Below are 27,743 nucleotides of genomic sequence, written 5' to 3'. Positions count from 1 at the left end.
GACGATACGGCGTTGACTTGTCTGGTCATCGAGAGGGAGGAGTCCAGGATGAAGCCCAGGATTCGTGCGTGGTCCATTGGCTTGGGTGCGGTGCCCAGGGCAGGGGGCCACCAGGAGTCGTCCCAGGCGGAGGGCGATTGTCCCAGGATGAGGACTTCCGTCTTGTCTGAATTCAGTTTCAGGCGGCGGTTCTTCATCCACTCGGCGACTTCTTTCATCCCTTCGTGTAGGCTGGCTCTGGCGGTGGCGGGTCGTTGGTGAGGGAGAGGATCAGCTGGGTGTCGTCGGCGTAGGAGATGATGTTAAGGTTGTGTTAGCGTGCGATGGCTGCGAGTGGGCTCATGTAGACATTGAAGAGGGTGGGGCTGAGTGAGGATCCTTGTGGTACGCCGCAGATGACATCGGTGGCCTCGGATCTGAACGGGGGGAGGCGGACTCTCTGGGTTCTTCCGGCGAGGAACGAGATGATCCACTCCAGTGCCTTCTCTTGGATTCCGATGTTGCTGAGGCGCTGTACTAGGGTGCGGTGGCAGACAGTGTCGAATGCTGTAGAGAGGTCCAGGAGGATGAGGGCCACTGTTTCCCCGTTGTCGAGCAGGGATCTGATGTCATCGGTGGCTGCGATGAGGGCGGTCTCAGTGCTGTGGTTGGCTCGGAAGCCGGACTGCGAAGGGTCGAGGGATCCGTTTGTCTCGAGGAAGGCGGCGAGCTGTTTGTTGACGGTCTTCTCGATGACTTTGGCAGGATAAGGGAGGAGCGAGAGGGAGCGGAAGTTCTTGAGGTCGGTGGGGTCCGCTAGTGGTTTCTTCAGGAGGGCGTTGAGCTCGGCGTGCTTCCAGCTCTACGGGAAGGTGGCGGTGTTGAAGGAGATGTTGATGATGTCCCGGAGTTGGGGTGCGATGATGGAGTCGGCTTAGTTGAAGACGTGGTGGGGGCAGGGGTCGGTTGGTAATCCGGAGTGGATGGTGTTCATCGTGCGGGTGGTGTCTTCGGTGCTGACCGGGGTCCAGTTGCAGAGGGTGGGGGTGGGGGGCGTTGGTTCGGTGGTTGGGTGCGTGGTCTGTGCGCCGAAGCTGTTGTGTATGTCGGCGATCTTGCGGTGGAAGAAGGTGGCGAGTGAGTCTCAGTGGTCTTGCGAGGGTGTGATGTCGTTGTTTTCCGGCGTTGGGGTTGGAGAACTCTTTGACGATGCTGAAGAGGTCCTTGCTGTTGTGGGTGTTGTTGTCCAGTCGTTCTTTTGAATGTTGTCCTTTTGGTGGTGCAGATCAGCTGGTGGTGTTTGCGGGTGGCGCTCTTGAGGGCAGTCATGTTTTCTGTGGTCTGGTCGTGGCGCCAGGCTTTTTCAAGGGTGCGGCAGTTTTTCTTGGATGTTTTGAGTTCGTCGGTGAACCAGGAGGCTTTTTTGCTGCCGGGTGTGCTGGGGGGGGTTCTTCAGTGGTGCGAGGTCATCGGCGCAGTTTGTGAGAAACTGTGTGAAGGTGCGGGCTGCTTCGTTGGGGTCCGTTGGGCTGGCGGGAGGGTTCTGGCTGAGGGAGGTGGTGAGCTGGTCGGCTGTAATCTTGCTCCAGCTTCTGCGAGGAACCTGTTGCGGGAGGTGGTGGATCGTGGTTCTTCTGAAGCTGAAGTGGACGCAGCTGTGATCCGTCCAATGAAGTCCAGTGGAGTGGCTGAAGGAGATGTGCTTGCTGGAGGAGAAGACGGGGTCAAGCGTGTGGCCGGCGTAGTGGGTGGGGTGTCCACCAGTTGCTTGAGTCCGAGGTTGGCGAGGTTATCCAGCAGGGCGGTGGTGTTGCAGTCCTTGTTGTTCTCCAGGTGGAAGTTGAGGTCCCCTAGGAGGATGCAGTCAGCGGAGGGGAGGGCGTGCGGGCTGATGAAGTCTGCGATGTCTTCGCTGAATTGTGTGCGTGGTCCCGGGGGTCTGTAGATGAGGGTGCCTCTGAGGGTGGTCTTGGGGTCGGTGTGTATCTGGAAGTGGAGGTGCTCGGCGGTGGTGAAGGTGTCGTCAGAGTTGGTCGTGATGCGGATGGTGTTCCTGTGGTCGATGGCGATGCCTCCTCCGGTCTGGTTGGCGCGGTCCCTCCGGGTAATCTTGTATCCGTCCGGGATGGCTATGGCGATGTCGGGCGCTGAGGAGGCGTTCATCCAGGTTTACGTGAGGAAGGCGACGTCTGGTGATGTTGTGTCGAGCAGGTTCCAGAGTTCGACGGCGTGTCTGTGGAAGGAGCGGGTGTTGAGCAGGATGCACTTGAGGTGGTTGTTGCTGGTGCCTGGCTTTTTAGGTGCGGTGCAGGTCCGGAGGCAGGTGAACTTGCAGGCTTGGCAGGTGAAGGGTCCGTGGGTGCGTTTCAGGGTGGCTCGGTAGCAGGCGGGGTTCCGGTCGGGTTTGAGTGTGTTGAGGGTGGCGGCGGCGTAAGTCCGTCGTGTGGGCTGGCATCCTCGGGGGCCAGGGGTCCTGACACTGGGCGCGGGCCAGGCGCGGACGGGGGCAGACAGGCTTGCCTTTGGCGCACCTTCGGCGCACAATCGGTGCACCCGCTGCGCGTGAACGCTGCGTGTGAAAGCTGCGCGTACGCGCGGACTCCGCCATAGCGGCGAAGTGGGAGGGAGGCGCAGCTGGGAGGCGGGAGCGGGGTGGCGAATGGGAAGGGGAGAGGGTACAGAAAGAAGAAAGGGGGCGAGGCCGCGGGAGAGCAGCGGCAGGGAGCGGGGAGCAGGGTGAACCAGCGGGAAAAAGGCGGTCAGACAAACACAATAGCAGGAGAAAAAACAGGGGCACAACAGTGAGAAAAACGACAAGTATTGGCCTAAAGGCAGAAACCAGAACCAAGGGCACCTAATCCGCACGGGCAGCGGCGATCAGGCGGCGGAGGCAAGGGGGACCGGCACACTCAGGAGGAGCCACCTTCGGCGCACAATCGGTGCACCCGCTGCGCGTGAACGCTGCGCGTGAACGCTGCGCGTACGCGCGGACTCCGCCATAGCGGCGAAGTGGGAGGGAGGCGCAGCTGGGAGGCGGGAGCGGGGTGGCGAATGGGAAGGGGAGAGGGTACAGAAAGAAGAAAGGGGGCGAGGCCGCGGGGGAGCAGCGGCAGGGAGCGGGGAGCAGGGTGAACCAGCGGGAAAAAGGCGGTCAGACAAACACAATAGCAGGAGAAAAAACAGGGGCACAACAGTGAGAAAAACGACAAGTATTGGCCTAAAGGCAGGAACCAGAACCAAGGGCACCTAATCCGCACGGGCAGCGGCGATCAGGCGGCGGAGGCAAGGGGGACCGGCACACTCAGGAGGAGCCACGCGGCGGGTGGAGCGACCGGCTCTGACAAGGTCAGGTCAGGTCACTCCTCTTTCAGTGAGATACATTGTCATCTTCTTGAAACACCACATCACAAATGAAACACTTTTCTACATCCATTTTCACTGTATCTCACAGCAACTGGCAAAAACCTGTAACACATAAATGAAACATTTTTGATTAACAAAAAAAGAAACAATAACAACAAAGTTACAAAACAAAACACAAACAATAGCAAACTTTTTATTTCAAAAGTTAATTGTAATATTTACGTTCCTTCACACTTTGTCATATAAGTCAACGAAAACATTATACAAACTTTGTCTATCTGACATATTCTGTGATTATTTGATATTCTGGTCATCAGAAACAATTTTTGATGTTAGTTTTTTACTTTCCCGTCCATAAAAACATATAAAATGATACCACACATGGGCATATAAACAGTTATACCCTATATCTCAAATAATGGGCAGCTGTTTGGAAAAATCCACCATATTGGATTAACGCGTCATGATAGAGTGGTAGAACTTTCACCATCGTTTTCTACGGAAAAATGTTAATAACAATCCACTCACTGAAATTGTATTGCAATTAGTTCTAGGTTCCGCAACAAATTGACTAGTGTACATTCTGCATGCTTTTACCGTGCAATATATTAATCAGAATTAAATTTTGTCATTTCTTGAAACGTGTAGCTTAACACACGCTTTGTCATTTTGATCTAAAGTAGTGTCACAAATAATTTCTGTGTTAATTGTTGTAAATTAGTAAGAGGAAAAACCTCTGCTCTATCAGAATCCAAAATAGCATCAGAAAATGAGTCTAAGATAATACATGGATTATGTGCTGGCAGAGTTTTGTGAGGCTTCATCAAAATTCTCCATTTGAGTATTTGCCCTTTTTTCCCGGGGCCTGTTGTCATACTAGGGATAGGGACTTCTACCAGTAGTTGGTCCATTTATTAGCCTTTGCGCTATGTTAATTCCATTCACGGTGAACCCGATTTCTGTATTTATTGTTCCCATGGCTGTTGTGAGACCATTTGTAATTGCCAAGTTAGCAGATACTGCCTTGTCCCTTCCACCTATTGGTGGGTTTAATTTCACCTCGCTCATATTTTATTAAAATAAAGAGGATCCATCAGCCTACCTTATGTAAATTGAAACAAGTCCCACGGTTTATAAAAAGGACTAGTGACTCAGGGAAGTATGGACAAAGTAGACCTCAGGTTTCCTGCATCCCATGGTGAGGGAGTCCAAGAAACGCTTTTGGCGCAATGCCCAACTGCTGGTGACCTCTGGGATTATTGGCAAAGTGTTCCTCTGGTTTCCTGCGTCCTGTGCAGGGGGAGTCCAAGATATGTTTCTAGCTCAATGCACAACTGCTCCGCCTTCAACTGTTCTCAGCAGTTAGAGCTGGCAACCCCAGGGATTCTGGGCAAAGTAGTCCTCTGGTTTCCTGCGTCCCTCACCGAGGGAGTCCTAGATGCACTTTTAGTGCAATACCCAACTGCCCTGAGTTCTCCTGTTCCCAGGAGGAAGTGCTGGTGACCCCTGGGATTAAGGGCGAAGAATCCACTGGTTTCTTGCATCCTGCACTGTGGGAGCGCAAGATGCGTTTTTAGCTCAAGCCCAACTGCCCGTCTTCTTCTGTTTCCAACGGGCAGTGCTGGTGACCCCCAGGATTCTGGGTAAATTAGGTCTCTGGTTTCCTGCGTCCCCACAATACAGTCAAACACCATATTTGATCACTCATGCAAGAGCATGCATTGTTGATGGTGATCAATGTTTGTGATTGTTGGACAAAATTGCTCTGCAAACCATTTATTATCTTTCCCCTCCTACTGCACCTTTAGCCCCAGCACTGATTTCTATTATGTCATGTTCTGTTATGTCATGCTGTTTAATAGTACCCAGCATACACAATGGTTTATCAACGATGTGAGGGTCATGATGCATCACATCCCCCTTTTAGGGAATAAAAGCAGCTATAATATGGCTACTATGGGCCCTCCACATCCTGGGCCCCAGTCAGTGTCACTATATCAGCTGCATCAAATATGGCTGCATCCCTGGACATACACCTCTAGTGATATCTTCGTAGAAGTACTGTGATTATAGTTACTTGATATGCATCACACGACGCTGAATTGTTAAATGAAAAAAGCATGTTGCCAATTTGTTTCTCAAATAAAGACAATATGTATGCTATTGAAACAAGAACAGTTCATAATGGAGGTAGGCTGCCAGATAGGTGAATGATTGAGTGCCCATACACATGCGTCCAAATTGAGACACTGTTATCAGTTTGTCTGATTTAGACTGCATCACATAAAGAGGTTCAAATGTATCTATCGTGCCTTAAAGGCAGGGGCTGAGATGTCTATGCCATGATCGCCTTGGCATAATAAACTATACAAATTGCCTTCAGCTTGGTGTACTTTCCTACAGACAGTCTATGTCCATATCTGAGCCCAGGAGTGATGAACACACACATTGAAATCAGATGTTCTAGGTAGCAACCTTGCTGTTGAATTTTGAAGATATTTTAAGCTCTTCATGGGATACTATGGTAAAACCAATTAGATAGAATGTATGTAATAATTCCACCTGTGTTACACGAAGGAGGAGACTGATTGGAATATTTTAGGCTGTTCAAAAGTATGAAAGATGTTTCCAGGGGGATTTTACCTAGGGAAAACATTGATGCTCTGGGTTACCTCTTGCCTTTGGATCAAAGACTAGATATATTTTGGATAATGTAACTCCAGTTACACGTTCTAGGGATATAGCAAGTCCCCAAGGGGTGCTTTGGCCAAATGCAAGCTGGAGACCATAGACCAAGTTATTTTATGAGGTTAAATATCTATGAAAATAATTTCAGTATGCTTTTTAATGTAGAGTTGACAAATACATTCTTCTTTCATAAGAAGTTTTTTTTAAAATTTCCTTTGCCTTCCCAAATGATTTCTTCAATTTTACTACGTACGGTTTGCCCATTACATAGGAAAATTCATTCAGTCCTTTTTCCTTAGACTCTGTGACATGTAATTGCTTCCCTTGTGAAATCAAGACTACAAGGTCCGGAATGCACAGTGAAAAAATAGGCTTGTGTGTACTTGCTATGCAAAAGGGAAGAGCTGTGCCAACAATTTGAGATTTTCACCTAAGGACTTGTTTTTGGCATGTATGAGCTGCACCTATGCTTTGGGCACCAACCTTCAGAGGGGAGCACAGAGTTGTCAACATTAAGGTCATGCAAACGGTAGCGTCCTTTTCACTTTTTATTTTATTTTATTTTGAGTGTTTTGTATAGCGCGAACAAGACCCTTGCGGGTATCAGAGCGCCTTACAGGGCAGATATAGGTAGTGGACATAGGCATAATAATACTGTGAGTTAGATAAATACAGAAATGGTAGCTAATAAAGTTAAGCACATATATACATGAATGTGAAAATAGTTCAGGTGAATTTACTAAAAGGATCGCTTTCTCTTCTTTTTTGAAAAATGTTGTGGAGGGGTTCAGTCTTGTTTCAAGTAGAAGGTTATCGGAACTCCTGGTAGTTCTGATACCACACGATGGTACCAATTTCTCAGTTAGATATCTCGGGGTTTTTTAGTGCAGTGCCTTATGTGTTATGCAGGCAATTTTCAATTGGATTCTGGCTTCAAGACATAGCCAGTTGAGGGCACGAAGGTCCGGGGAGATGTGAGATTTTTATTTGGAGCATGTGATGAGTCTAGTGGCTGAGTTGAGTGAGTCTCTAAGGGAGGCTGTTGTAGATCTGGGAACGCCGCAGAGAGCAACACTTCCATAGTCCATTCTGGGAATTACAAGAGTCTGAACTGCCTGTTTAAAGTCATTTGCGGGTATGAAGGGCTTTAATCTTATCAGAGTATTCATCTGAAAATGTGCTCCTTTTGTAGCTGCACTGATATGATTCTGCATATTAAGCTTATTATTTAAAGTTATTCCTAGTGATTTCACAGAGTCTATAATTCGAGGTTGGCAGTCTAGTGCAGTTAGGTGCTTCATCCATTCGGGGATGATGGTTGTTTGGCTGGGGGGGCGATTAGGAGGAATTCTGTTTTGAGGGTGTTTAGCTTTAAGTGATTTTTGGCAAGCCAGGTCTGTGTTTTCAGTATCGTCGAGTTAAGAGACTTGATGTCTTCAAGTCAATGGACCTTAATGTAGAGTTGCTTGTCGTCTGCGTACATGTCATATTAGACATTTGAGGAGTTGAGAAGCACAGTGAGTGGTTCCATAAACAGATTGAAGAGTGTCAGAGAGAGGGAAGAACCCTGGGGTACTCCTAGAGTGACAGGGGTGGGATTGGATAAAGATTGATTGATCTTGACTCTTTGTGTTCTGTTTTGGAGGAAGGAAGTGAACTAGTTTATAACTGTTCCAGATAGTCCCATTCTACATTTCAGGAGTTCTAGTCGGTTTTCGTGTTTGACGGAATCAAAGGCTGAGGATAGGTCGAGCAGGATTAGCAAACAAGCTTTGTTTTCGTTCAATATTTGTAACGCGTCATCTATAATGTGGGCCATAGCTGATTCAGTACTGTGCCCGGCCCGACAACTAAATTGGAATTGATCAAGCAAGTTGAAGTGGTTTTTGTGGTTGCTAAGCTGATTGTGAACACATTTTTCTAATAGCTTGGCCAGGGTAGAGATGTTGGTATCAGGGCAATAGTTATTCATGTCAGATGGATCCGCTGAAGGTTTCTTCAGGATGGGGGAAAACTATCCAGCTTTAAGGATATCTGGGATGACTCCTTGAAGAAGGGAAATGTGTATGACCCTTGTCCATGAAGGCACTAACATTGGAATTAAGTCTTTTAGGTGGGTTGCTGGGAGAGGGTCAATAATGTGATTGGAGGGATTCAGAGTTGTGAGTGTTTTTAGGATATTTTCTTCACTGTAGAGGTTGAAGGTGACCCAGGAGGCATTGTTTTTGAGGTCATGCTTTGCCGGATAAGTAAGCAAGGTCCTCAGCGTGGTCAATGAGGTGAGCATGTGTGGGTAAGTATGGGATAGTAGATTATTAAGAAGCTCAATTTTTATGTTATCGGTCTTGGTTGTGAAAAAGGAAGCAAATTCCTTGCAATTGGGGAGTATTTCTGAATCAATTTGGGGGGAATATGCGATGCCCTTTGATTGAGATTTGATTATTTCGAATAATCTTTTGGGACAATTCTTGGCCTGGTCTAACTGTTTGCTAATGAAGTCAGATTTAGATTGTCTAATCTTTCTGTAATAGGAGTTTCTCGTGCTTCTTAGAAGTTTGAGGTGGTCGGAGGATGGTGCAGCTCTCCATTGTTGTTCAATTGCTCTAAGTGATCTTCTGTCTTCATTTAGCCTACCATCATTCCAGGGATTTGTTACTTTAGAGGTGACTCTTTTCAATTGTAGTGGAGTTAGATTGCCTAATGCCAAGTTCATAGTGTGGAAGTAGTGATTAGTCAGATGATGGACATCCTTTAATACATCAGGTGGGGACAAGACGTTCGGACAAGCGGTTGCGAGTGAGACAGGATTTACGTTATTTAGATTTCTCTTCCAGATTTTCGATCTCGTGGGTTGGACATAAAGGAGTTTAATAGCTTTGTTGATATGGAAAGTAATGATGTGATGGTCAGACCAGTCACAAGGGAGGATTAATTCTGGCTAGGTGTAGTCAGTTTTGGAAATTACTAGAGCCAAGGTTGAACCTTATCATGGGTGGGACTATCACAAATTTGGGACAGGTTAAGGTCAGATAGGAATGCTTTGAGGCTACTGATCTCTGGATCATCAAGGTCATTCCAGTGGAGGTTGAAGCCCCCAGGAGAATCTGAGTTTTCTGTTGTCCATCATTAGTAGCTATGATATACAGTATGTGTTCAATGAAGGTCAGGTTATTGCCTGATGGATGGTAAAATGCATGTAGTGAACATATTGGCTTGTTATGGTTAGCGATGTCTAAGCTAGGGGTGGGCAGACATCTCTGCTCCGCCCACGGAATGTGCGGAGATTTGCCCCTTCAGCCCTTCGCAAAGTTGATGGAGAAACGAGGCAAATCTCCACACACTCGGGGGTGTAACGGAAGTTGTGCCGCCCACCTCCCGCTTGCCCGCAGTATTAAATTACATTAAAAACCCTTAAAATAATATTTAAATAAAACTAAAAAGCCTTAAAATAACATTTAATTAAAACTTACCTTATCGGCAGCGCATCCGTGTCCATCGAGCCTTCTTTTGGGAACTGCGCATGCGCGGGAGCCTGCGCATGCGCATTCCTGGCAAGGAGCGCAACACTCTTCCTGGGCCATACCATTGAAGACGTCTCCTCAAAAATTCAGGACCACTGCTCATCAAAGACTTTTTAAATGTTCAGGTATAGACTGTTGCAATAATCCAGCCGTGTCAAAACGAGGGCTGAGACTGCTGCTCTGAAGCTGTCCTCTGGATTCTGAGGGAATAAAAGCTCATTGAGACAGCCTCATCGACCTGATCGCCAAAGGCAGGTTTATTTCCCATAACCACTCCCAGGTTTTTAGCTTTAACTGTGGGGGCTGGAGGCTTGCCCATTTCTTCAGGCCATAGGTCAGGTGTCCAGAGGTTAGGGTTATTCCCAAATATAATGACCTCCGTTTTGCCTGCATTAAGTTTCAGGCAATTGGCGGCCATCCGGCCGGATATGTCTTTCAGACAGTCATGGCATCGTAAAGCCATTTCCGCTTCTTTGCCTCGCTGTAAGGATAGCACAATTTGTGTGTCGTCCGCATAAGATATTAATTCAAGCCCGAAAGATCTTATCAGGGCTGCCAGCAGGCTGACATATATATTGAAAATCATAGGGCTGAGGGACGACCCCTGATGCAGCCCGCACGGCAGGGAGAAAGGCTTAAATCTATCCCTCCCCAGATCCACCCAGATCCACCATTTGGGTTCTATCGGCCAGGAAAGATTTCAGGAGGCTCTAGGCCCTGCCCTGAACCCCAGCCATTGATAGTCGGTCCATCAAAACATTGTGATGGACTGTATCGAAAGCCGCTGACCAGTCCAACATAATCAGGATCGCCACGCCTCCCTGATCCACCGCCTCACGAACCTCCTAAGTGTCTTTAATCAGAGCTAGCTCTGTGCTATGTGCTGCACGAAAGCCGTACTGTGTAGGCTTAAGCACATTGCTGCTCTGAAAAAACGTGCTAAGTTGCAGATTGATGGCCTTCTCTATCATTTTAGCCTGCAGCAGAAGGCTTGAGATGGGTCTGAGGTTAGTAGGATCATTTTCATCCAGATTCGTTTTTTTTATCAGTGGAAGTATTGAGGCTGATTTCCAGGTTTTAGGGTACCCACCTGACTCAATGATGGTGTAAACAGTGGCGTCAGGATGGAGGCGATGACCTCTGGGATGCTTTTGATCACCGATACTGGACAGGGGTTCGGGGGAGATCCAGATCGATACACAAGGAAAAGTTTAATTACCTCCTGAGTCTCAAGTGGTGTAAAACCCTCTAAAGTATGTGAGGTGCCGATGGCCAAAGCTTTGGCAGTTGGGCTTTGTGCATTCCTCCTAGACAGCCACACACAATGGGAGCTTAGGTGAGACTGTGTAGGCCATCACTGGCAAGATGGGAGGGAGGAGCTAGACCCAGCTTAACTTACACCTGAATAGGCTGTGTTCTGTCCCCACACAAAGGGCTGCATTCCCCCGGTAGTTAGTCAGGAAACAGGGTAGGGAAGGGATCGCATCTGTGCACATCAAAGGCAGGCCTCTAGAAGTTTTTCAAAGGCACAACTGGGTAAAAAAGAAGGACTTCAGACGGATGTATGATGTTACAACGCGATCAAAATGATCGTGGTACATCACAACGTATCTTTTACAACGCAAGTCGTTACCACGACTTGCTCTGTAGGGTGCTGGACTTAGGAATAGTAAGATTTACTAACCAAATCCCGCCTACGTACAGTAGGGAAGGTGTTGGAATAGTAAATCTACTATTCCTTAGTCTAGAGCGCCCTCCAGCGCAAGTCGTGGTAACATCTTGCATTGTAAAAGACGTGTCGTAATGGCACCACGGTGTTTTGACCGCGTTGTGAAGGATGTTTACCCTTCAGACACCAACACTTCAGTACACTTATGGACCTGTGGATACTCTGCCAGGAAGAAAGACTGCTGTGCTTCTGAAGGACTGCCACTCTGCTGGACTGCACTCTGCTCAACTGTTGCTCTACTGGGCTGACCTGCTGCCTTCTGTCCTTTTACCTGGTTGAAAAGGACTGTACCTGCCTTACTTGAACCCAGAGTTACTCCAAGGGCTAGCTAGCTGGCCTCCTGATCTGAGGCTTTAGGGACATAGCAGGCTTCCAACCATCTTGCAACTGCACCTGAACTCTGCCATCTGTGAGTCTGCCCTACCAACTGGTGCCACCCCTGTCCTGGAACCGGTGGAAATGGGCCTAAGTTCCATGCCAGTGGAACCAACACATCTTCTCTGCTGAGAGGTGCATCCCTGAGCAGAACCAAAGCATCTGTTTGGCTGAGCGGCACATTCTCGAGCCGAACCAGTGCATCGCCGCTGCTGCATGGATTGGGCCTGTTGGAAAGACCTGCATCGCGCACCACTGCTTCTCAGAAATAACACATCGCCACGGCAGCTTGGTGCATCCACAGGCCAGGTTCCTGTATCTCTCATGGACTGCAGCCTTCACAATGATGACAAATTCTGCATCGCAGCCTAGTAGGTCCTCCAACCGATGTATCGTCAGCTGCATGCTGCATTTGCTGTTTTGGTCTTGTTCTATTAAAAACTCCTCTATTTTCCAAATATGTTGTGGGCTCCTTTTGTGATGTGTTTTCACCATTTTACTGCTTGAAGTGTTGCAGAAATAATTTTCAGCTTACCTCTAAGTTAAGCCTGCCTGCTCTGTGCCAAGCTGCAAGGGGTTTGAGCACAGGTTAGTTTGGAGTTTGCTTGTGCCTTAGCCAGACAAGGATTGTGGTTGCTGCTTGACCAGAGCTTACACGACCAAAAACCCAATATCTTACACTGATTCTCCCTTCATCATATAGTAGGAGCCTCAAAGGGATTCAACAATAAATGTTGAAAAGATACATGAGGGAAAATGATGATGTATTGAGTATCAACCTTTCAGAGAGAAATCAAATGGGCGTTAAGTCAAAGCTTTATAGAATAAAACTATTTTAAAAGCTCAGGATTGGAGGCAGGCTTGTCTAAAGAAGTTAATTTTAGGTAGAGCACAAGTTGGGCCACAGACAAAACCGATGTGCCACCTACATAGGTTTTACATTAGTCGGTGCAAGTCGCTACTGTATAGTTATAGTTGGGCCAGCATTTCCACAGGAAGAGATTTTTTGTTCTGGTAACAACTGTGGCCTTTGACAAATCTTTTCAAAACCTTTAAAAAAAGGTCATCCGTTTCTCCTTCCTGGAACGTTTTGGAGAGATCTGTCAAGTGGGGTCAGAGAAAAATGAGCATCCCATTAAATTGTTTTCCCATGTTAATTCGCATATGAAATTTTGGGACGAGATGACAAAAAAAAGGCTGAACAGAATTACACCAAATTTGGCTGAAAGTTCGAACTGTTTGTTATTTGGTGTAAAACTTTTCAGATGTTTTTGAGAAATTTGTGTTTAAAAAGTGCTTGAAGTGAGAATGAAATGGGTAAAAAAAAGCATGTCTTCACTGTTGGTCTTGTGGGAGTCAGACTGGAGTGTCACAGTAATGTAAATTTAAAAAATAAGTGTTTCTGATGGGCTGTGAGAGCTTTTTCTCTCTATGGCCTTAGGACCGAATAATCTGATTGGCTCGCTGCAACTTGAAGAAAAATGTTGTAGCTTTCATTTTAAGAGCAGGTGAACTAAATCCCTGCGTCCTGAACTAGTCAAAAACACATATAAGGGCCAGGGTAATGCCAACCTGACTCTCAGAAACTCACAAGGTGGCCCTATAAGGACGCCACAGAGGCCCAAAAACATTTTCAAAAATGTACCAAGGGTACCACTATACTCCTGCAGGACCCAGCATTGCCCTTCTGTGAGGTAGCTTGGTAATCTCTCAAGAATTCCCTTCACTGGGTGAAGCATGCACGGTCCTGAAGTACCACGGATGTGAAAGTTTATTGCACTCGTGAGGAGACCCTAGAAGGACACCCTAGGGGCCAAGCAGCATTTAATAAATGTGTACCACGGGCTCCGTAAGTACCAGTCCTGTTTTGAGTGCGGCCACATGGATGCTCTTTTGTATGTTTATATATAAAATGTTTAAATCTGACTTTGTGTATTTGTATATTTATTCATGTATATACATAGGTACATACATACATAGAACGTCAGATTTATACATATTAAGCAAACAACGCTGCATGGAAAGGTAGTAAGACAAATTAATGTGTGTGGTAAAATACAGTGTCTTTTTCTGTGTCACCTGTTAGTACATACAGCATTTGTGGTGGGGAGCACAAGCATAGCCAGGACACATAGAGAGATAATGACAGTGAAATAGAACGGCATAGATATCAATGCAGGGAGATAAAGACAGTGGGCACTGGGACGTAAAAAAGACAGACGCTGTCTCTGTCAGGGAGTTATTTACATTGACACAGGGAGAAACTGGTTCTAGGACTTGCAATAGCCCACACTGTTTCTGTGTTTAGAGAATCAGTATCCAGATTGCACTCCTACAATAAAATCTTCCATATCGTTGTTATTGTCCAGGACTGCCAGTTACATTTTTGTTTTTGTTCCTTATGATTCATTTTAATGATCGGATTGTAATTTCCCCCCACCCCTACTTGGGTGACCCATTCTACTTCTGGCATTCTAGGATTTTTTGCACTACAAAATCCAGGTTTTATCCTCATTTAACACCATACCACTTGTTTCCTTTACTTGAGGTGTGTTTATTGACTAGCTTTGCGATGTGTCCCTTCTTTTGTTCTGGAATGTATCATGTACAAGAGAACTTGCTCTGCAAAACTGCAATAACCTTGAACTCAGGTATAATGTCTTCATAAAAATAACTGTAGTTTCATATAAACGAAAGTTATTATTCTCTCAAGTACTATCATTGTTACTACAGGATCTCTATCAGATTCGTGAAAGGTTTAAGACTATAGGTTCTAAGGTCAGTAATACTACATAGTCAAAAACCCTTTCTAGTTGAGAAAATGTCTCCCGCTTTCCTTTTTCATGAAATATTTAGCAGAAGGGATAATATCTAGCCAAGGCGTACACTAAAATATTGATGTCATGTCAGAATAAATACGGCCAAAGGTTATGTGTGCAGTGGTCTTCCCTTTGAGAAATATTAGAGAACTCTGCATACTCATGGGGCGAAAATAATTATTTGACAGACATAGAGAACTATTTATGATGTCTATAATGCTTGAAAATGTAAGCCTGTGAGGAATAAAACTTAACAGATTATATGTATATGGGGCGTTCATTATAATGGAAGGTTCTCCCAACAGTTAGCACATTCTTGGAAAACAAAGAAAAATAAGTTAACCTTCTAAAGGTTAAACAAGGATTGAAAAACAGTTTTTAGAGGAGAATAAATATTTACCAAAAACGTGTACTGTGTTGACCCAGTGAGTAATCGAAAAATGATAGAACTGAGGACTGAGTCCGGAGGAAGCCTTTTTGGAACATTTTTAAAACTGAAACATGTCAACATTATTTAATAGAGGTCCAATAAGAAAGTGAAATAAAGGGTATTAGACATGGTCCATTTATTGTAAAACGAGACTAGAGAAAATAATAAGAGCGATGGACTGATTTCCTTCTCATGTTCAACTATGTTGTTTGGTCCTTCAAACATTGAGGAAAGAAATGCAATTCAGTTTTTGAATATTGTTATGTAGCTACAAGAAGATCAATCAAATCAATGTGACTTTGTATTTTTAAGGGTATAAAAATTGAGCCTCTTGATGAAATGGAAATACAATGTTTATAAATGTTGAGTAATGAAAACAGATTATGTATGGTTGAAAAGAGAACTTTTCAGGTGTTTGGCAATATCTGATTCTGGTTAATAACGAAGATTGAATCTTTGTTTGAAAGTGGCATTAATGAACATAGCTGTTTTCATTGGGGTTAATAATAAGACGCAATGGTGTTTTGATTATAATATTGGTGAGAGATCCTTCACTCTTCTATAAAATGAGCAACTAATCATGTATTGAATTTTCAAAATTTCAATCTGCCCTTAACCACTCGAAAACTCATAATGTAGTCAATGATGCCTTTCTTGTATGTGCATAATATAAGTCACTGTACACTTGCGGAACCCTGCTTCTGTCATTTAGACACAAAATTATGAATCGTATTCTATCTGACCACAAATGGTATTTCCTGGTTCAGGGATATCCATTATGCACCCTTATCAGCAAACCCAATAAATACAAAATTAATGCTGTGAAGATACTAATTTCTGTTCCAATAGACAATGATACAGTAAAATAGTCACAATATGTTGGCCAATATTGGGTAAGCATGAGTGACTTCTTCTTTTACCATCCTGGACAATCACCCACTTAGTAATGCAAGATATAGGTCAAGGGTAATCTTTTATCCTTGGTAGAAGCAGGAGTTGGTCTTAAGGCTGAAGTTTAACCGCCTGACCACTTATTACAAAGTGGGGCAGATTCAGGAATACCACTAATCAGACGACCACATCCCTGTCTCTCACCCAGACAATGGTCCACCAAAAGCCTCCAATATTAAAAGGATGGCAGTACTCATCACCCAATTATGTTGTGTGGTACGCTCTCCGCCCCAGGCTCACTCTAGCTATTCTGATAATACAGTCCCACACAATTATAGGATACACCCCGGATCACAACAATATCATACATGAAATTATAACATTTTTGTAGCAGCCCTGCAGGCTGGAGCCACGTGGGTTATCCCAATGTCAAATGTATTGTGCCTTTTGGCATGACATCAATGTGTAAAGTGGAATTGCTGGCCAGTGTTGTGAATCACAGGCGTTTTGCAGACTATCACTCCCACTCATACATACTCATTACGGGCCCGATTCACAGAACTAACTTGAGACAAAATCCTAAACTTACTACTTTTGGTATTCACAGAAGGCATTTAGTAGTAGTAAAGTTAGGATTTTGTCTTAAGTTTGTCTTAAGTCTGTCTTAAGTCTGTCCTAAGTTTGTCTTAAGTCTGTCTTAAGACTGTCTAAAGTCTGTCTTAAGTTTGTCTTAAGTCTGTCTTACGTCTGTCTTAAGTTTGTCTTAAGTCTGTCTTAAGTCTGTCTTAAGTTTGTCTTAAGTTTGTAATAAGTCTGTCTTAAGTCTGTCCTAAGTTTGTCTTAAGTCTGTCTTAAGTCTGGCAAGTCTGTCCTAAGTCTGTCCTACTACTTTTGGTATTCACAGAACGCATTTAGTAGTGATCCAGCGCTCTCACCAAAATATTTTACAAATGACACTATCTACTACCACAAAACTTACACTACAACACTAGGCCCATAACAACAATAGAGCGCTTGAATCATGAGGCGATAAGATCTAAATATAGTTGTTTAAACCATCTGCAATAATCAAGACCAGCTTGTCATTTTAGAAAGTTTATTTTAACACATCTAGAAAAACTTAGATTTTGGTATTTTATTAAACAAGCATTAGAAAAATGTCATAAAGAAAGATTTATTCAGTATTAATAAAAAGAGCATAAATCAAGAATTATTATTCATTAGCAGGAATAAGTAAAATTAAGCATTTTCCAAAATCCTAACTATATCTCTGTCTCTACCCTCATCACCTAGTAATAAAGTAATTAATAAAAACTCCTGTCCTCACGTGTAAAGTCCATCAGCATAACATCGTCCTCCAGATTTTCTCGAGCGTAAGCCCACTATGTGTTCTCTGAACCTATTCTTATACCCTAATTTTAGCTGAGCTAACTATTTTTCACATTCCAGCAGACGAATTCTAGTTCTCCATTGGCTGAGCCACCTCGTACCACAGTAAACTGTGACACCTCCTTCTTACATGCCCGGGCAAATTCACTAGTCCATTGTTCATTTAGAAGTCTTGGCAGCTCTCCTTAGACTGCTACATTTTGTAGCGACAGCTTCCTTTTTAACCTTGAGCTTAGTCAGCTCTGAACTCCCGTGGCACGTTAGCAACCGTTAGCAAATTTCTCCAAAAAGTCATCTTTTTAGCAGTTCATTCCAAAACCTTTCAAAATAAAAGCTCAGAGGCCTTTTCCATTCTTCTCAGAATTATTTCACTTGAGCCATTTTCATCATTAGGCCTCTTTCAGAAAGCGTCAATTTTCTGCGCCACCGTCCCTGCGTCACTTTTAAAAGGGTACTATTTTCCTGCAGCCATCTCTAAGCTTCACTTGTAAAACTATTATATAAACAAACACAAAGAATAATTAATGCAAGAAATACAGTTTGTTCTGTTGCCTCCCATCATTGCTAATAATTAACCCATTAGTCTAAATTACCTAGCAGTAAAGCACAAATAAAGCAGCATTTTATATCTACCTGTCTTCATGAATCCATAAAGCCTTATGTGCACCTAGAATAGTAGAAATGACATCACATAGACAAGGGAAGCAAAATAAGCACATGCCATTATTTCAAAAACAGCTGCTATTAGTTATGACATGACAATAGACAAGATTAATGTATTATTTTCCACATACATAAGAATGCAACATAATGCACATTTATGAGCACATATGTTAGTTTCCCGCGTGTTCTGTGAAAATGCAACTTTAAACTAGATTGAATTATTATACACACAGCACAAATTGTTAGCATTATTAATTTATTTATGGAAGTGTGACTTCACGGGTTTAAACAGATTTCTGTTTTCTATCCCGCTCCATCAACTCCCTCATCTGGTGATTAACAAATCACCACACCAGCACCCAAAAATTTAGCAAAGATTTTATCTAAGATGAATATGATTCAATTTCACCTGTGTTAGTATTTCTAAAGACTTATCTCATCAGTTTATCTACAACTCTCATATTGAGTTTTAAGAAACCCCTCTAGTTCTATTTCTTTCTCTTGTGTAACATGCAACTAAGCTTCAGCAAAAGTGTTGCAAAAACTATAATTAATAAAATGTCAGTATCTTGCTTGTCATATTGACCTAAAACTTCTCTTTGTTAATTTCTAAAGGAAAAGTAACCTAAATTAACCAAAGCAGAATTATATTTTCATTAAGCTTGCAAAGAAAAATAAAACAAAAATGTTAAAAATTTTACCTAAATTTTCAAAAAATTTCTAACACCCCCCTTTTTCAAAAATTTTTTTTTTTTTTTTTATATATATACTCTTTAAACCTTCTAACAGTTTTTCTTCGACCTAATGTCACAAATTAATTTTTCAGCTAACAGAATTTTTTCGACCTTGTGTCACCTAACAACATTTCTTCAGCCTTATGCCAAAACAGAAAACCTAATATTTAACAGGTATGTACTTCAATCATTGTCACTTTTGTTTTCAATCTCTTTTTGACTCTCATCATTTACCTCCATTACAGATATCATTTCTATTTTATTTTCTGCCTCACTTTTCTTTACAGAATCTTTTTGACTTGATTTTTCATCAATCTGTTTCTTTGATCTGTATCTCAATTTGAATTTTAGGCCTTCATTTTCTCCTGGCCATTCATCACTTTTTCTTGGTAATTTTTTCTTTTGCTTGGTCACATTACATTCTGTTCTCCAAGCTCCTGTTCTGAATTTTCTTATTTCAGAATCTTCATCATTCTCATCAGTTTCAGTGTCAGACATTTCCATTCTGGACTCAGGTACTTCTTTACTCAGCAGCTTCACTCCGTTAGGAACGTCATCTTTGTAGCTGGTACTTGGCAATTCATTTTCTTCTTCAATTACCTTCAACTTCCCAGTTTCAGAATTCCTGTTCCTGCTTTCAGAGCTACTTTTCTGCTTTTCAATACTCTCCTGGTCTTGAATCACAATCTGATCACATTCTTCTTCTGCTTCTTTTTCTAGCAGATCTCCATCATTTTCTGAGTCTTCAGTCACAACTTTCAAGTCTTCTTCAATCAAGGCTTGTTTTCTTTTCATGTTCACCAGATGTCGACCAACTTGTCGATCTTCAAGATCTGGATTCTCTTCAGGCTCTTCTTCAGAATCTGAATTATCAATTGTGACACTATCCTCATCAGGATTTTCAGGTGTAGTTACACGAAAAGTATGGCCAGTGTCAATCCACCTCTTCAGTCTTTTGCACTTCTCTGCATTTGTTGTGACAAGACTGACTGACCTCCTTTTCTGCCACCTTGGCACTAGAGAATTTCTTTTTAGACGAACCTTTTTCCTTATTCTTTTTCCTGGTAACAATTCAAGTACTTGCTCTTTTTCTCTTGTTTGCACTTCAGTTTCATCTTCATCAAACACAGAAATCATTTCATCTGATAAATTCCTGCAGTTCTCCAATTTGATGCTATTATTGATAGTCATCATTCTTTTCTCTGGTATGAATGTCTGTCTCATGACTTTGTCCATCATAATCTCACGTGGACTTAAATCTGTCTTTTTATCAGTAGTGTTTCTCAGAAACATCAAAACAAGTGGAAGGACATCTGTCCACTTTGTACCTGCAGCTAGGCACAATTTTACATCTCTGTCTTTTATAGTAACATTCTCATGCTCCTCAACATTTGAAATTTCTAGTTTATCTGCACAATGGAGCAATCTGTTTTCGATATGTCTTTTGCCATCTGCTAAATTTGCAACAGTAATTTCATCATTATGTCGTATCTGAAATGTTTCAAACCATTTTGTAATCAAACAGAAAATCACAAAAATGTAGCACAGTTTATCATGCAGTGACATCTCACAGAAATCCATTTGTAATCTGGTCAATGAACCACTCTCCTGTAATTCTGTTCCCAATCTCACAATTGATCTCTTAATTGTGTTCACTTGCAGATAAGTCAGACACCTCTGGTAAAGAAATTCTACGATTTTATGGCACATATTGTCCATGTCAGTAATCATGCTATTTGGTAAAACTACTCTACCATCTTTGTGTATCCAAATCTCATCCTCATCTCGCTGTCTAAAATCTGCACTCAACCATGTGTTTCTCAACCATGTGTTATTCTCCTCATGAGTTGCATCATCTTGTAAGTCTTTGACTCCTTGCCATGTTTCAACTACAGATGTTAGTATTAGTGAACTCAAAGCATGTTCATCATTCTTTTTGTATGCTGCACATATCACGTCAGCAAACTTTTCTACCAATTGTATATCATCAATCAATCTTTTAATTAAATTTGCATTTCTGAAAAGTGAACCTGCATAAGTCAATGTTTTAGTCTGTTGATCAATTGCGTCCTTCACTTTGATGTCTTCACTTAAAAGAACATTATTTTCATTCCAAAATTCTGGGAATGTATTTAATCCTTTTGGACTGTTTTCCTGTTCTTTATTTAATCCTGTATCTGTTTTGTCTGTTTGTTCATTAACAAAATTTTGCAATGGCAATGAAGCCATGTCATTCTGTTGAGTCATTACCTGTCGCTGTATTTGTAACTGTTCATTCAGCTCATTTATCTCAATCTCCTTTTCCTTCGAACATAATTTTGACTCATCAGACTGTATCAATTTAATCAGATCAGTATCAGACTTCTCACTTACCAGAACTGAAGTCATCTCTGTTCCTTGCTCGGTTGCAATCCCTACTAATTCAATTTCAAGTACAATGGAATAAACCTTTTCAGTTAATGGGACCTTTAAATTTGCGGAATTAATTTCATCTTTTCTAAGTACAGGGACTATCTCTTTTTCCCAAATTTTCATGGACTCCTTCAAATCATTTGATGAATTTACATAATTAGGAATATTAATTCCAGATGTATCAGACATTTCATCATGATTTTCTATCGCATCAATTTTAATAAAATTCTGAACTGGCACTTTATCAGTTTGATCTGACACTTTTGGCGTTACATTAACCTGTTCTGGGGATCTTCTTGAATTTCTGTTCTGATCCATATTTACAACATCAATTGTACACTGATCTATATTTTCTACTCTGACACTTTTATTATTTATTTTCGCTAATTTTGGAATCTTTAATTTGCTCTCGCATTTGGCAACAACCTTTTTCATTTTCTTGTATAAGGAAGACATTTTATTTAATTAATTTAGTAAACGTACTCTCTAAATTTGCCTTGCAGCGTTTGCTGATCAATTAATTAATTAATTTAATTTAACACTATCAAATATTGAAAACCTTATAATTTGGTCAATTTAATGTATCTCCTAATTTACCTGTATCACTAAATTTAATTAACCTGTAAAGAAAAATATCAATTTGCAAAAACAGTAGCAACGCAAAATATTTATTTATAACAATACCAATATATAATCACATGTGTTTTAAATGTACTTATATTTTTCACTTACACACCTTCTGCAACGTATACCTGTAAAAAAAGAAAAACCTAACCTGTTTGCTTTTAAATTTGGGCAGTAAAATGTAAATTAACTAAAACACTATTGGTAATAATCTAATCAATAAATCAAATAACAGACCGAACCACCTAAATAGAACAAGGACTGCATATAATTTTTAATATTATGTTTCTGCGCGCGTGACCACCTTTGAACAGGATTGTTGCTATACTGCTGTTAATGATTTATATGCAGCTTAGTGGACACTATAATTACACCATTAATTAATACAGTAACTCACAAAAATGCTTGGAAATATTTATTTATTTAATTATGTTGTACTACTACTTAATATTGCATTAATTAATAATTAATATCCTCACTTTAATCACCTTTGATGCTATTATCCTAATATATCTGTTATTTTTATTCACTAATTAATAGCAAAATGTGTTGTAAATATCCAAAACAATTAATAAAATCAAGCTTAAAATGAAGCTTTGGGCATTTATAATGTGGAAAATCTAAATCTTCAGTAAAAACTAAACAATATGCATCATCACGAGTGTTTTGACTAATCAGCATATGGCTGCACAGCGCTCAGCCAACCAGAATGCCTGCTAGAGCCTTAACCAATCCGGTAGCAGCTCTTCTATGACACTGCGCCGTCTGAGCCAATCAGGATAAGGCTCTTCTCTAGCAACTACAAACAAATCTCCCTCAACCAAGCCTCCTAATGGAAAAATTAAGATTTAGGAAGCATAGCACAATCTTACTATCGCTTTAGGGCCAGCGCCCATCACAATAGCCAGCGCACAACAAAACACGAAGCTCAGGGCAATCAGGAATAATTCTAGACCTCGCCCAGACTTGGAACCACACACGGAGCTTCGCCCAATCAGAGCGCGGGTCTGCCTATGACGCGACGGCGTTCTTAACCAATGAGAGCTCAGTGTCTTCCAATCACACGGTTATAATAAAAACGGGGACTTTTCTAAACAAACTCTGCAATTTTTATAAACTATTTTGTATTACTATGGTGGTGGTGCGCATTAACTAATCACGCGCAACCACATCTAAACATTAAAACGCTTTTCAGCAAATCACAACACGGCGCCCACAGCCAATCAGAACGCGGCCTTCACGAGCTCAGCCAATCACAGCACAGTGGCTGAAATGCTCGGCCAATCACAGCGCAGCCTCTTCATGAATATTTCAAAGCCAAGCAAGGACGAACCTCGCCCAATGATTTTTTCTCGCGCTCTAAACAAGTTGCAATGCAGCAACACTCGTTACATATATTTGCTGTAACACACTTCCTTTTGAGACATTAACCCATCTAGTAATTAGATAATAATGGGGACGAGTTCATAACATTTTCGATCTGTGATGAGGACAGGAATTTAAACGGGGACACTCATAAATGCAGATAACTATTTTGAAATGTCAACAGCACTTAATCCAATGACAGCGCTACCTTGTTCTGACACTCTGAAAACTTTAACAAGTCAGAGCGAGGCAGCCTCAAGACACTCCAGACCATGTATTACCAAATGGGAGAGCCTCGCCCAATCAGAGCGGGGCTCACGGAGCCTCGCCCAATCAGAGCGCGGCTCTGTCTATGACGCGACGGCGTCTAGACCAATCAAGGGGCGGCCCTGCTATGACGCTGCGCGTCAATATCCAATGGGTGCGCGGCCTTGCGATGACGCGACGGCGTCTTAACGAATGGGAGCGCGGCGGCTGACGCAAGCAGCCGCTGCAGCTGGCAGGTCTCCCCTTCGTTCCTACTCGCTCGGCAAACAGCCCCTCCCTCACAAAATTTAATTTTAATACAGTGCGCTATGCTTTCCTTTTTAAATAACAACGTGGTGAAAATTGAAATTAAAACTCAGTAGAAGACACTCCATTCACTTCAATTAATCGGAGTGATATCTTATTATGACGCTTTGGGTAATTAACAGCTGTTTTTATTCTTTAAACAGCGCGCTTATTACACGCATCTGTGTTTAATTTAGCAGAATTATTAAAACGAAGGGAACAACAGTGGAGGCTTAGCTAGTTATTCCATAACAACGCCTCAACCAATCAGGGGGCAGCTTTTCATTATCAATGCTAACGCTCTAGCCAATCCGAGCGCGGCAATTCTGACGTAAGCAGCTGCTGCAGCTTCTGTCTCTCCCTACACGCTCTCACTCGCAAAACCAGCCCCTCCCTTACTATTTTCGATCGGGGCACTTTTCAATGGTTTTAAAATAGCGCGCAGTGCTTTTAAGTTTATTTAAAAAACGCGCAACACTTTTATAAAGTCTTAGAATGGTACAGACTTTAACTAAACTTTCCTAAGTACCTTAGAATTACTTTTGGTACATTTTAGTGAATACATAAAACGAAACACATCTGTCTGCTTCTCTAATTAGGATAGTTTACATACATTCAAGTATCCACACTTCGGAATAGTCGGCGCTATTCACACTAAGGATAATTTACATTTGCCAGTAGAGCAACTCTTACCCTACCCTTCTAACACGTAAGAATATGAACTCATTTTCCTCTGAACGCACCGCGAAGTGACAGTATCTAAGAGTTCCACTTGAACATACCTTACAAAACAATCACGCACTTTCACACTGAAAATTCCCTAACTTCAGTCACACATGAAATCCGTACAGGACTCTCACCTGTTTATAGAAATCATGCACCGTTAGCAAAATAACACCGTTATCCGTACAGGGCTCTCACCTGTTTATAGATATAAAACATGTACCCGTACAGGACTCTAACCTGTTTATAGATAATCATGCACCGACATTACCCTACCCTTCACTCAAGCTCGAATATAACTAATACTCTTATTACAGTGAGTTTTATGGAAGGCGCTTTGTCCCTATTCTCATGCTGCTCTAATTTCTTAGAAAACCCTCACTATTACAAGATTCACACCTAGCCCTAAAACTGTGTTGCACGGCGACAACACTGTATTGCACGGCGACAATACTTCTGGTACACGGCGATACCAACAGTGATACTCGGCGATATCACAGAAACAGATCAGATATTCTGCATGACTACCTTCTCATCACACAGTTTTTGTACCGGTACACACATAGCACAAAATAAACAAACTCAACATGTGTTAAAATTTAATCCTATGAATTTACCAACATATATGTATCATGCATGTAACATGTATGTCAAAAACAACATATATAAACCGTCCGATGGCTACCAGAAATTGATCCAGCGCTCTCACCAAAATATTTTACAAATGACACTATCTACTACCACAAAACTTACACTACAACACTAGGCCCATAACAACAATAGAGCGCTTGAATCATGAGGCGATAAGATCTAAATATAGTTGTTTAAACCATCTGCAATAATCAAGACCAGCTTGTCATTTTAGAAAGTTTATTTTAACACATCTAGAAAAACTTAGATTTTGGTATTTTATTAAACAAGCATTAGAAAAATGTCATAAAGAAAGATTTATTCAGTATTAATAAAAAGAGCATAAATCAAGAATTATTATTCATTAGCAGGAATAAGTAAAATTAAGCATTTTCCAAAATCCTAACTATATCTCTGTCTCTACCCTCATCACCTAGTAATAAAGTAATTAATAAAAACTCCTGTCCTCACGTGTAAAGTCCATCAGCATAACATCGTCCTCCAGATTTTCTCGAGCGTAAGCCCACTATGTGTTCTCTGAACCTATTCTTATACCCTAATTTTAGCTGAGCTAACTATTTTTCACATTCCAGCAGACGAATTCTAGTTCTCCATTGGCTGAGCCACCTCGTACCACAGTAAACTGTGACACCTCCTTCTTACATGCCCGGGCAAATTCACTAGTCCATTGTTCATTTAGAAGTCTTGGCAGCTCTCCTTAGACTGCTACATTTTGTAGCGACAGCTTCCTTTTTAACCTTGAGCTTAGTCAGCTCTGAACTCCCGTGGCACGTTAGCAACCGTTAGCAAATTTCTCCAAAAAGTCATCTTTTTAGCAGTTCATTCCAAAACCTTTCAAAATAAAAGCTCAGAGGCCTTTTCCATTCTTCTCAGAATTATTTCACTTGAGCCATTTTCATCATTAGGCCTCTTTCAGAAAGCGTCAATTTTCTGCGCCACCGTCCCTGCGTCACTTTTAAAAGGGTACTATTTTCCTGCAGCCATCTCTAAGCTTCACTTGTAAAACTATTATATAAACAAACACAAAGAATAATTAATGCAAGAAATACAGTTTGTTCTGTTGCCTCCCATCATTGCTAATAATTAACCCATTAGTCTAAATTACCTAGCAGTAAAGCACAAATAAAGCAGCATTTTATATCTACCTGTCTTCATGAATCCATAAAGCCTTATGTGCACCTAGAATAGTAGAAATGACATCACATAGACAAGGGAAGCAAAATAAGCACATGCCATTATTTCAAAAACAGCTGCTATTAGTTATGACATGACAATAGACAAGATTAATGTATTATTTTCCACATACATAAGAATGCAACATAATGCACATTTATGAGCACATATGTTAGTTTCCCGCGTGTTCTGTGAAAATGCAACTTTAAACTAGATTGAATTATTATACACACAGCACAAATTGTTAGCATTATTAATTTATTTATGGAAGTGTGACTTCACGGGTTTAAACAGATTTCTGTTTTCTATCCCGCTCCATCAGTAGTAGTAAAGTTAGGATTTTGTCTTAAGCAGACTTAAGACAGACTTAAGACAGTCTTAAGACAGACTTAAGACAGACTTAGGACAGACTTAGGACAGACCTAAGACAGACTTAAAACAGACTTAAGACAAAATCCTAACTTTACTACTACTAAATGCCTTCTGTGAATACCAAAAGTAGTAAGTTTTGGATTTTGTCTTAAGTTAGTTCTGTGAATCGGGCCCTACGCACCCCTACATGGTGTGACAGGCATCAGCCCAGTCTGTATGGAACGCTCTTGCGCACATATGCACTCAACGCCCTAATGCATTGCTACTGTTACTCAGCAGGTCAATGGATAGCACCCTTCAGACGAGGGTCGGCTGGTGTTAATGGGCAAAAAGGGTGTTGCCCTGCCGCCCTTAAGGGAGAGGCAAGAAAAGAATGTCAAAACGCCAAGCAGCTGAATGGAATTTACGACTTGCTTGCTGCTCTCGTATTTATAATAGAGCAGCTGTGAGGAACTTTGTAGAGGTATGGTCCTGTTGCACATGCCTGCTGGGCGAGGTATTCTTCGACCAGCAGGCACAAGCCGCAGCAGTGACATCTCGTCAGAGGGCATGCTGACCTACAAGGCTGTGAATAAGGGTTCTTTTTGGGCCCTTACACAATGGCCATGGGAGGAGTTCACAAAACTCCATTCATTTCAATGGCAGGGGGAGTATTAGGCTGAAAGGAAGAATGAGGTAGTGGGTGACAACCAGTAAACACTCATCAGAGGAGGAGGCGGGCTTAGGAGGGGTGAAGCAGGCTGCTGTCTTCATTCCTATCCTCCCGTCTCATTACGCAAGAGGGAGTGGGGCTGGGAGTGACGAGTCATACCTTTTCTGCTTGGTACAGACCTTACTGGAAGTCAGCAGTAGCATTGGCACTTGAAGTTGCCGAGTTGGAGACACTACGGTGTAATTAAACAAATAATTATTGCAAAGCAAAAATTTAATGACTGTGGAGTCTTGCAGTAGGATATTTAATTGTATGCTGTCACTGTGGCAAGTTCTGAACTGTATGGGGCCTACCTATGCTTCAACTACATGTGTGTTTTAGTTTCACTTCATAAAATCCAAAATAGTGAAACAATTAAACGTGGTGCAGAGCTTTTTCTCTGCTGCCACAGGAAATCCGAAAAATCGAAATATAAAATCAGTGGAGACTCAAACTGGATTTAAAACACCTTTGTATTCAGAAAGGGCATGCAGTCCTCTTCAAGGGCAGTAATCCTCCATTTGCACAACAGAGTCATTTGGCAATGTACCCCACGCCGTCCGGGTTCTCCAGTTCCCTGTTCCCATAAGCATATATCA

The sequence above is a fragment of the Lissotriton helveticus genome, chromosome 2_1, assembly GCF_964261635.1.
Source record: "Lissotriton helveticus chromosome 2_1, aLisHel1.1, whole genome shotgun sequence".
Classification (NCBI taxonomy): Eukaryota; Metazoa; Chordata; class Amphibia; order Caudata; family Salamandridae; genus Lissotriton; species Lissotriton helveticus.
This window is presented reverse-complemented; position numbering follows the sequence as displayed.